The sequence below is a fragment of the Pecten maximus genome, chromosome 2 (genome assembly GCF_902652985.1).
Source record: "Pecten maximus chromosome 2, xPecMax1.1, whole genome shotgun sequence".
NCBI lineage: Eukaryota > Metazoa > Mollusca > Bivalvia > Pectinida > Pectinidae > Pecten > Pecten maximus.
The window spans coordinates 4,676,233-4,688,507 of record NC_047016.1 but is presented as its reverse complement, the minus strand read 5'-3'; the positions used below and the strand labels follow the sequence as shown (position 1 = coordinate 4,688,507).

Sequence of the window (12,275 nt, the reverse complement as noted above, 5' to 3'; positions counted from 1 at the left end):
GTATACCAGTATAATTCGCTCAGTAAGCAAACGTCAAGAAATGATAGGTTTGGGCAATAAAAGCAGACACGATAATGTACAGTGGCCTACCTACTGATAGTTCTGATTGTCTACCATCACAGATAATTAGCCGTCAGCTGTGATACCTTGTGCTACCTGCCAGCGGTATCTCAACGTCTTATACAAGTAGGAGGACACTTCAAATACATTGTATCAGGTGAATTATGTTATATACAGAATGAGTGTACTGTTATCTATTTATAAAATTCATAGAAAATACTAATATTACTTACCTTGAACATCACAGGGATGTTGACCTCTATGTCTGGACGGCTGACCATCAGTAGTACGTCTATTGTTGGGCTATCGTTACACACACGTGTTTACTCATGTGGAACAGACAAGCAAGCCGCTATGACGTAACTACAAGTGAATTTTATAGGTTATATGGACGGAGGAATATTTAAATAAAAACAAATCTTTGTCATGATCTATAAGAAAATAAGAAGGGTGTTTATCAAGGATATCAATTAAATGATCATAGATTTTTTGTTGATTTAAATATTCGACCAACCACATATCTCAACTATTGGATTATATGGAGTTAGAAGCCCTAACTAGATTATATAAAGTTAGACGCCCTTACTAGATTATATAAAGTTAGAAGCCCTAACTAGAGTATATAAAGTTAGACGCCCTAACTAGATTATATAAAGTTAGACGCCCTAACTAGATTATATGGAGTTAGAAGCCCTAACTAGATTATATAAAGTTAGACTCCTAACTAGATTATATAAAGTTAGACGCCCTAACTAGATTATATGAAGTTAGACGCACTAACTAGATTATATAAAGTTAGACGCCCTAACTAGATTATATAAAGTTAGACGCCCTAACTAGATTATATAAAGTTAGACGCCCTAACTAGATTATATGGAGTTAGACGCCCTAACTAGATTATATAAAGTTAGACGTCCTAACTAGAGTATATAAAGCTAGAAGCCCTAACTAGATTATATAAAGTTAGACGCCCTAACTAGATTATATAAAGTTAGACGCCCTAACTAGATTATATAAAGTTAGACGCCCTAACTAGAGTATATAAAGTTAGACGCCCTTACTAGATTATATAAAGTTAGAAGCCCTAACTAGATTATATGGAGTTAGACGCACTAACTAGATTTAATGAAGTTAGACGCTCTAACTAGATTATATAAAGTTAGACGCCCTAACTAGATTATATAAAGTTAGACGCCCTAACTAGATTATATAGAGTTAGAAGCCCTAACTAGATTATATTAAGTTAGAAGCCCTAACTAGATTATATAAAGTTAGACGTCCGAACTAGATGATATGGAGTTAGACGCCCTAACTAGATTATATAAAGTTAGAAGCCCTAACTAGATTATATAAAGTTAGACGCCCTAACTAGATTATATAAAGTTAGACGCCCTAACTAGATTATATAAAGTTAGAAGCCCTAACTAGATTATATGGAGTTAGACGCCCTAACTAGATTATATAGAGTTAGAAGCCCTAACTAGATTATATAAAGTTAGAAGCCCTAACTAGATTATATGGAGTTAGACGCCCTAACTAGATTATATAAAGTTAGAAGCCCTAACTAGATTATATAAAGTTAGACGCCCTAACTAGATTATATGGAGTTAGAAGCCCTAACTAGATTATATAAAGTTAGACGTCCTTACTAGATTATATAAAGTTAGAAGCCCTAACTAGATTATATAAAGTTAGACGTCCGAACTAGATTATATGAAGTTAGACGCCCTAACTAGATTATATAAAGTTAGAAGCCCTAACTAGATTATATAAAGTTAGACGTCCGAACTAGATTATATAAAGTTAGACGCCCTAACTAGATTATATAAAGTTAGAAGCCCTAACTAGATTATATAAAGTTAGACGTCCGAACTAGATTATATAAAGTTAGACGCCCTAACTAGATTATATGGAGTTAGACGCCCTAACTAGATTATATAAAGTTAGACGTCCTAACTAGATTATATAGAGTTAGAAGCCCTAACTAGATTATATAAAGTTAGACGCCCTAACTAGATTATATAGAGTTAGACGTCCGAACTAGATTATATAGAGTTAGAAGCCCTAACTAGATGATATAAAGTTAGACGCACTAACTAGATTATATAAAGTTAGACGCCCTAACTAGATTATATCAAGTTAGAAGCCCTAACTAGATGATATAAAGTTAGAAGCCCTAACTAGATGATATAAAGTTAGACGCACTAACTAGATTATATAAAGTTAGACGCCCTAACTAGAGTATATAAAGTTAGAAGCCCTAACTAGAGTATATAAAGTTAGAAGCCCTAACTAGATGATATAAAGTTAGACGCACTAACTAGATTATATAAAGTTAGACGCCCTAACTAGATTATATAAAGTTAGAAGCCCCCAATTACCCTGATTTTATTTGATACATTTATTCATTTAAAACTATTGTCTTCGAATTGTATTGTTAGGACTTCTGAACAATGTTAATTTGCTAAAAGTACCCGTTGCTCGTGTATTGGTAGAAGTATTACTCAGTAATAAGCCCAGGGGTCTACACACAAAAGTAAGGGGTGAGATTATTGTAGGATAATCATTTCTTTGTTATTGTTTTCTTTTGTTAATATTTGTCAGCAGTTTGATTGAGCTGTAATAGACATCGGTGAGCTACTGACCAGGCATTGACGGATTGCCGGATATTTACCAAAAAAACAGATATAATGTTCGTTTTATAATTTCAACCGGTAAATCCTTTTTCATGGCACATTGTACAATTTCGATAGGATACATTCAAGTTAATGTAGATGTTTTAATGACGGTAAAACGAGAAATAAAGTTACTATGTCAGACATCAAAACTCTGAAAAAAAGTAAATCGCAATGAAGTGGCACGATCGGCAAATGTCATTTTACTTAATTTTAATTGGATTGGTGATATTGATACATACGCATTACATAAATTATCGATTAAACTGATTAACAAACACTTGGCACATGGGGACGGAATGTGACATTTGTCATCCATAGATGTGGATACTGGCTGTGCATCCTGTCTCTTTTGAAAACCCTTTGACATATTGGTGTAAGCTCTGCTGGTGAGGTTCAGATACCCAAAGTTTGTCGTTATCCTGCTGGTGAGCTTCAAATACCCTAAGTTTGTCGTTATACTGCTGGTTAGCTTCAGATACCCAAAGTTTGTCGTTATTCTGCAAGGGCGAAATATACCACATCGTCAATACACAAGGGGCGAAATATACCACATCGTCAAACACAAGGGCGAAATATACCACATCGTCAATACACAAGGGCGAATATACCACATCGTCAATACACAAGGGCGAAATATACCACATCGTCAATACACTAGGGCGAAATATACCACATCGTCAATACACAAGGGGCGAAATATACCACATCGTCAATACACAAGGGCGACATATATCACATCGTCAATACACAAGGGCGAAATATACCACATCGTCAATACACAAGGGCGAAATATACCACATCGTCAATACACAAGGGGCGAAATATACCACATCGCCAATACACAAGGGCGAAATATACCAAATCGTCAATACACAAGGGCGAAATATACCACATCGTCAATACACAAGGGCGAAATATACCACTTCGTCAATACACAAGGGCGACATATATCACATCGTCAATACACAAGGGCGAAATATACCACATTGTCAATATGCAAGGTCGAAATATACCACATCGTCAATACACAAGGTCGAAATATACCACATTGTCAATACACAAGGTTAAAATATACCACATCGTCAATACACAAGGTCGAAATATACCACATTGTCAATACACAAGGGTAAAATATACCACATCGTCAATACACAAGGGCAAAATATACCACATCGCCAATACACAAGGGCGAATTATACCACATCGTGAATACACAAGGGGCGAAATATACCACATCATCAATACACAAGGGCGAAATATACCACATCGTCAATACACAAGGGGCGAAATATACCACATCGTCAATACACAAGGGCGACATATATCACATCGTCAATACACAAGGGCGAAATATACCAAATCGTCAATACACAAGGGCGAAATATACCACATCGTCAATACACAAGGGCGAAATATACCACATCGTCAATACACAAGGGGCGAAATATACCACATCGTCAATACACAAGGGGCGAAATATACCACATCGTCAATACACAAGGGCGACATATTCCAAATCGTCAATACACAAGGGCGAAATATACCAAATCGTCAATACACAAGGGACGAAATATACCACTTCGTCAATACACAAGGGCGACATATATCACATCGTCAATACACAAGGGCGAAATATACCACATTGTCAATATGCAAGGTCGAAATATACCACATCGTCAATACACAAGGTCGAAATATACCACATTGTCAATACACAAGGGTAAAATATACCACATCGTCAATACACAAGGTCGAAATATACCACATTGTCAATACACAAGGGTAAAATATACCACATCGTCAATACACAAGGGGCGAAATATACCAAATCGTCAATATGCAAGGGCGAAATATACCACATCGTCAATACACAAGGGGCGAAATATACCAAATCGTCAATATGCAAGGGCGAAATATTCCACATCGTGAATACACAAGGGCGAAATATTCCAAATCGTCAATACACAAGGGCGAAATATACCACATCGTGAATAGTTAAGGGTGAAATATACCAAACGTCAATACACAAGGTCGAAATATACCACATTGTCAATATGCAAGGTCGAAATATACCACATCGTCAATACACAAGGGTGAAATATACCACATTGTCAATACACAAGGGTAAAATATACCACATCGTCAATACACAAGGGCGAAATATACCTCATAGTCAATACACAAGGGCGAAATATACCACATCGTCAATACACAAGGTCGAAATATACCACATCGTCAATACACAAGGGCGAAATATACCACATCGCCAATACACAAGGGCGAAATATACCAAATCGTGAATACACAAGGGGCGAAATATACCACATCGTCAATACACAAGAGCGAAATTGATCACATCGTCAATATGCAAGGGCGAAATATACCACATCGTGAATACAGAAGGGCGAAATATTCCAAATCGTCAATACACAAGGGCGAAATATACCACATCGTGAAAAGTTAAGGGTGAAATATACCAAACGTCAATACACAAGGTCGAAATATACCACATTGTCAATATGCAAGGTCGAAATATACCACATCGTCAATACACAAGGGTGAAATATACCACATCGTCAATACACAAGGGCGAAATATACCACATCGTCAATAAACAAGGGGCGAAATATACCACATCGTCAATACACAAGGGCGAAATATACCACATCGTCAATACACAAGGGCGAAATATACCACATCGTCAAAACACAAGATCGAAATATGCCAAACGTCAATACACAAGAGAGAAATTTACCACAGAGTCAAAATACGACATAGGAACGTACCAGAGCATTTACAAGAGGTTGTATATATCACGTGAACACATGAAAATGGCATATATAAAATGACTCGATGAGAGTACAAGTATACAGGATCTCCATAGATACTGAACAGAAAGACGACAGTGGATTAACGAGAACAATGGAGTTACCAAAACAAGATCAAAAGACAAAATCTTCCTAAAATGATTCCTTACCGAGATTTGTTTCTCTAATGCTGTAATTTACCCAATGCGTCATCAACGTTATATGGTGGCTCGTTAGGGCCAAGTATCAAATCTCGCATTCTCGCACTCTCGACCTTAGGTCGAGAACGCGAGAATGCGAAAACGCGACGGCGAGGGAGCGAAAACGCGAGAATGCGAAAGAGCGAAAACGCGAGAATGCGAAAACTCGACGGCGAGAATGCGAAATCGCGACGGCGAGAGTGCGAGATTAATCTCGCCTTTTCGCCGTCGCATTTTCGCATTCTCTCCGTCGAGTTTTCGCATTCTCGCGTTTTCGCATTCTCGCGTTTTCGCTCCCTCGCCGTCGCGTTTTCGCATTCTCGCGTTCTCGACCTAAGGTCGAGAGTGCGAGAATGCGAGATTTGATACTTGGCCCTAACGAGCCACCATACTTAACGGCCGCCCTCGCACTCTCGCTTCCTCGCATATATATATATATATATATATATAACCAACGTAATGTATATCCCTATGTATGTTCCTTACGCGAGGGGGCGAGAGTGCGAGGGCGGCCGTTAAGGCATAATCTCGCATTCTCGCACTCTCGACCTAAGATCGAAAACGCGAGAATGCGAAAAGTCGACGGCGAGGGAGCGAAATTGCGACGGCGAGAGTGCGAGATTAATCTCGCGTTTTCGCCGTCGCGTTTTCGCATTCTCGCCGTCGAGTTTTCGCATTCTCGCGTTTTCGCTCTTTCGCAATCTCGCGTTTTCGCTCCCTCGCCGTCGCGTTTTCGCATTCTCGCGTTTTCGACCCAAGGTCGAGAGTGTGAGAATGCGAGATTTGATACTTGGCCCTAACGAGCCACCATAACGTTAGCTGTTAACAAATTTTCTGAAAATAATAAATTGTCAAAGATAATTTGATTAATGCATTCGCTAGTAACGGACTTCCGGAGTTATGACGTAGTTATCAATCCGGGACCAATTATTATCAAACCATTGTGGAAATTCCCTTAATTCCCTGGATTACCTAAAGTTTGTCGTTATTCTGCTGGTGAGCTTCAAATACCCAAAGTTTGTCTTTATCTTGCTGGTGAGCTTCAAATACCTAATATTTGTCGCCATTCTGCTGGTGAGCTTCAAATACCCAAAGTTTGTCTTTATCTTGCTGGTGAGCTTCAAATACCTAATGTTTGTCGTTATTCTGCTGGTGAGCTTCAAATATCCAAATTTTGTCGTTATTCTGCTGGTTAGCTTTAAATACCCAAAGTTTGTCGTTATTCTGCTGGTGAGCTTCAGAAACCTAAAATTTGTCGCCTGGTTAATTCACATGAATCATGGCACAGACATATTTCATGTTGTCGTTGTCATCGTATATACACACGGCTGAAATATACCACATCGTCAATACACAAGGGTAAAATATACCACTTCGTCAATACACAAGGGTAAAATATACCACATCGTCAATACACAAGGGTAAAATATACCACTTCGTCAATACACAAGGGTAAAATATACCACATCGTCAAAACACAAGGGTAAAATATACCACATCATCAATACACAAGGGTAAAATATACCACATCGTCAATTCACACGGCTGAAATATACCACATCGTCAATACACAAGGTAAAATATACCACATCGTCAATACACAAGGGCGACATATTCCAAATCGTCAATATACAAGGGCGAAATATACCACATCGTCAATATACAAGGGCGAATAATACCACATCGTCAATACACAAGGGCGACATATTCAAAATCGTCAATACACAAGGGCGAAATAAACCACATCGTCAATATACAAGGGCGAATAATACCACATCGTCAATACACAAGGGCGACATATTCCAAATCGTCAATACACAAGGGCGAAATATACCACATCGTCAATACACAGGGGGCGAAATATACCACATCGTCAATATACAAGGGCGAAATACACCACAACGTCAATACACAGGGGGCGAAATATATCACATCGTCAATACACAAGAGAGTAATTTACCACAGAGTCAAAATACGACATAGGAACGTATCAGAGCATTTGCAAAAGGTTGTATACATCACGTTAACACATCACAATGACATCTATAAAATGACTCGATGAGAGTACAAGACAGGATCTCCATATATACTGAACAGAAAGACGACAGTGGATTAACGAGAACAATGGAGTTACCAAAACAAGATAAAAGACAAAATCTTCCTAAAGTGATTCCTTACCGAGATTTGTTTCTCTAATGCTGTAATTTACCCAATGCGTCATCAACGTTAGCTGTAAACCAATTTTCTGAAAACATTAAAATGTCAAAGATAATTTGATTAATGCATTCGCTAATAACGGACTTCCGGAGTTATGACGTTGTTATCAATCCGGGAATAATTATTATCAAACCATTGTGGAAATTCCCTTCATTCCCTGTATTACGATGGAAAATGATACAAGAATAAACATTAAAGGTGAAATTCAAGAACTTGTTCTGAATAATTTTAATACTCTGAGCCTGTATGAAAACAAAAACAAGTTTCCCAAATTATCATTGTATCCTGTGTGTATGCATATTTGATAATGATTAATTGAGATAGTTTGGTTTGATTAGCCGATTGGTTACCGCCCATTAGATACCCTAAACAGACTTGATGTCAGGCATATTCGGTAAACCCATATATTTATTACTCTACTTCTAACAGGCCAATTGTGTTATGTTCAATACATAATATACTAATCAATTTGGACAAAATTATCAACCATAGGTAACGAGTGTACTTCATTTTGTTCAGCACTGACAACAGTGATGCTCTCTAGAGCACCCCGCTTTTAAACCTAGAGCACAATATGTCAATTATAACCAAATGAAATATTGTCATATGTGTGATTTAAAGGAATGTAAAATTGACACCCATCGCATGTCCGCTACGACGTCATAATTGCACCCCTAGGACGGCGACGGCTCACTGTCAGAATGGCTGTTCAATCTAAAGGCACACTGTCGGTAACAACAAACATTTTTATAAGTGTCTGGAAACTTTCTCATTAATAAAGGCTACATATCCAATAGAATGACAATTCAATGTTGAATACTCCAGCAATCAACGTAACGTTTTACTACCTACGGATGCTGAACTTCAACATTTCGTTTTTCCTTCTTCTATTTGACTTTGGAACCAACTAGATTTAGAGACTAGGCAAAGTAACTCATACACAGTATTTAAAAAGTCTTTCTCTAATTTAACAAAATATACCTATTATTGCTCTGTTGGAAATAGAAAGTCTAATATATTGCATGCAAGATTAAGAAATAGTTGTAGTAGTTTAAATAATGACCTTTTCCGATCTCATCTGATTTGTTATTGTCACTGTCAGTGTGAACATCCTACTGAGGATACACTGAACATGTCTTCTTCGTCTGTAATAAGTATGTTGAACAGACAATCGAATTGTACCGGAATCTGAACACTTTCATACCGTTAGATCTGCAGCTATTACTAAATGGAAGCAGTGATTTATCAATAGAGGAAAATGTTACGTTATGCCAAAACATTCTTGATTCAAATAAATTCCAATTCCCTTTTTCTCCTCTTTCATCTCAATTAAGGTAGACCGACCCTTCGGGTTTCCTCTGATAGATCTCCTTAATTTTATTTTTATTTCAATGTTAATTACGCTCTTATCACAAAAAGCAAGGGCGAAATATACCAAACGTCAATACACAAGAGAGAAATTTACCACAGAGTCAAAATACGACATAGGAACGTACCAGAGCATTTACAAGAGGTTGTATATATCACGTGAACACATGAAAATGGCATATATAAAATGACTCGATGAGAGTACAAGTATACAGGATCTCCATAGATCCTGAACAGAAAGACGACAGTGGATTAACGAGAACAATGGAGTTACCAAAACAAGATCAAAAGACAAAATCTTCCTAAAATGATTCCTTACCGAGATTTGTTTCTCTAATGCTGTAATTTACCCAATGCGTCATCAACGTTATATGGTGGCTCGTTAGGGCCAAGTATCAAATCTCGCATTCTCGCACTCTCGACCTTAGGTCGAGAGTGCGAGAATGCGAAAACGCGACGGCGAGGGAGCAAAAACGCGAGAATGCGAAAGAGCGAAAACGCGAGAATGCGAAAACTCGACGGAGAGAATGCGAAATCGCGACGGCGAGAGTGCGAGATCAATCTCGCCTTTTCGCCGTCGCATTTTCGCATTCTCGCCGTCGAGTTTTCGCATTCTCGCGTTTTCGCTCTTTCGCATTCTCGCGTTTTCGCTCCCTCGCCGTCGCGTTTTCGCATTCTCGCGTTCTCGACCTAAGGTCGAGAGTGCGAGAATGCGAGATTTGATACTTGGCCCTAACGAGCCACCATACTTAACGGCCGCCCTCGCACTCTCGCTTCCTCGCATATATATATATATATGTATATAACCAACGTAAAGTATATCCCTATGTATGTTCCTTACGCGAGGGGGCGAGAGTGCGAGGGCGGCCGTTAAGGCATAATCTCGCATTCTCGCACTCTCGACCTAAGATCGAAAACGCGAGAATGCGAAAAGTCGACGGCGAGGGAGCGAAATTGCGACGGCGAGAGTGCGAGATTAATCTCGCGTTTTCGCCGTCGCGTTTTCGCATTCTCGCCGTCGAGCTTTCGCATTCTCGCGTTTTCGCTCTTTCGCAATCTCGCGTTTTCGCTCCCTCGCCGTCGCGTTTTCGCATTCTCGCGTTTTCGACCCAAGGTCGAGAGTGTGAGAATGCGAGATTTGATACTTGGCCCTAACGAGCCACCATAACGTTAGCTGTTAACAAATTTTCTGAAAATAATAAATTGTCAAAGATAATTTGATTAATGCATTCGCTAGTAACGGACTTCCGGAGTTATGACGTAGTTATCAATCCGGGACCAATTATTATCAAACCATTGTGGAAATTCCCTTAATTCCCTGGATTACCTAAAGTTTGTCGTTATTCTGCTGGTGAGCTTCAAATACCCAAAGTTTGTCTTTATCTTGCTGGTGAGCTTCAAATACCTAATATTTGTCGCCATTCTGCTGGTGAGCTTCAAATACCCAAAGTTTGTCTTTATCTTGCTGGTGAGCTTCAAATACCTAATGTTTGTCGTTATTCTGCTGGTGAGCTTCAAATATCCAAATTTTGTCGTTATTCTGCTGGTTAGCTTTAAATACCCAAAGTTTGTCGTTATTCTGCTGGTGAGCTTCAGAAACCTAAAAATTTGTCGCCTGGTTAATTCACATGAATCATGGCACAGACATATTTCATGTTGTCGTTGTCATCGTATATACACACGGCTGAAATATACCACATCGTCAATACACAAGGGTAAAATATACCACTTCGTCAATACACAAGGGTAAAATATACCATATCGTCAATACACAAGGGTAAAATATACCACTTCGTCAATACACAAGGGTAAAATATACCACATCGTCAAAACACAAGGGTAAAATATACCACATCATCAATACACAAGGGTAAAATATACCACATCGTCAATTCACACGGCTGAAATATACCACATCGTCAATACACAAGGTAAAATATACCACATCGTCAATACACAAGGGCGACATATTCCAAATCGTCAATATACAAGGGCGAAATATACCACATCGTCAATATACAAGGGCGAATAATACCACATCGTCAATACACAAGGGCGACATATTCAAAATCGTCAATACACAAGGGCGAAATAAACCACATCGTCAATATACAAGGGCGAATAATACCACATCGTCAATACACAAGGGCGACATATTCCAAATCGTCAATACACAAGGGCGAAATATACCACATCGTCAATACACAGGGGGCGAAATATACCACATCGTCAATATACAAGGGCGAAATACACCACAACGTCAATACACAGGGGGCGAAATATATCACATCGTCAATACACAAGAGAGTAATTTACCACAGAGTCAAAATACGACATAGGAACGTATCAGAGCATTTGCAAAAGGTTGTATACATCACGTTAACACATCACAATGACATCTATAAAATGACTCGATGAGAGTACAAGACAGGATCTCCATATATACTGAACAGAAAGACGACAGTGGATTAACGAGAACAATGGAGTTACCAAAACAAGATAAAAGACAAAATCTTCCTAAAGTGATTCCTTACCGAGATTTGTTTCTCTAATGCTGTAATTTACCCAATGCGTCATCAACGTTAGCTGTAAACCAATTTTCTGAAAACATTAAAATGTCAAAGATAATTTGATTAATGCATTCGCTAATAACGGACTTCCGGAGTTATGACGTTGTTATCAATCCGGGAATAATTATTATCAAACCATTGTGGAAATTCCCTTCATTCCCTGTATTACGATGGAAAATGATACAAGAATAAACATTAAAGGTGAAATTCAAGAACTTGTTCTGAATAATTTTAATACTCTGAGCCTGTATGAAAACAAAAACAAGTTTCCCAAATTATCATTGTATCCTGTGTGTATGCATATTTGATAATGATTAATTGAGATAGTTTGGTTTGATTAGCCGATTGGTTACCGCCCATTAGATACCCTAAACA

At 38.4% G+C, this 12,275-nt stretch overlaps 1 protein-coding gene across 1 annotated transcript in view; it reads right to left on the bottom strand.

Moving 5' to 3' along the window:
* The window catches only part of LOC117314677 (dual oxidase-like), an 80,140-nt gene extending 79,760 nt beyond the window's left edge, over positions 1 to 380 (bottom strand). The window contains exon 1 of the mRNA XM_033868767.1: positions 294 to 380. The gene's annotated coding sequence lies outside the window, so the exon portion shown is untranslated. The remainder of the gene's footprint in view (positions 1 to 293) is intronic.
* Between the last annotated feature and the right edge of the window lie 11,895 nt (positions 381 to 12,275).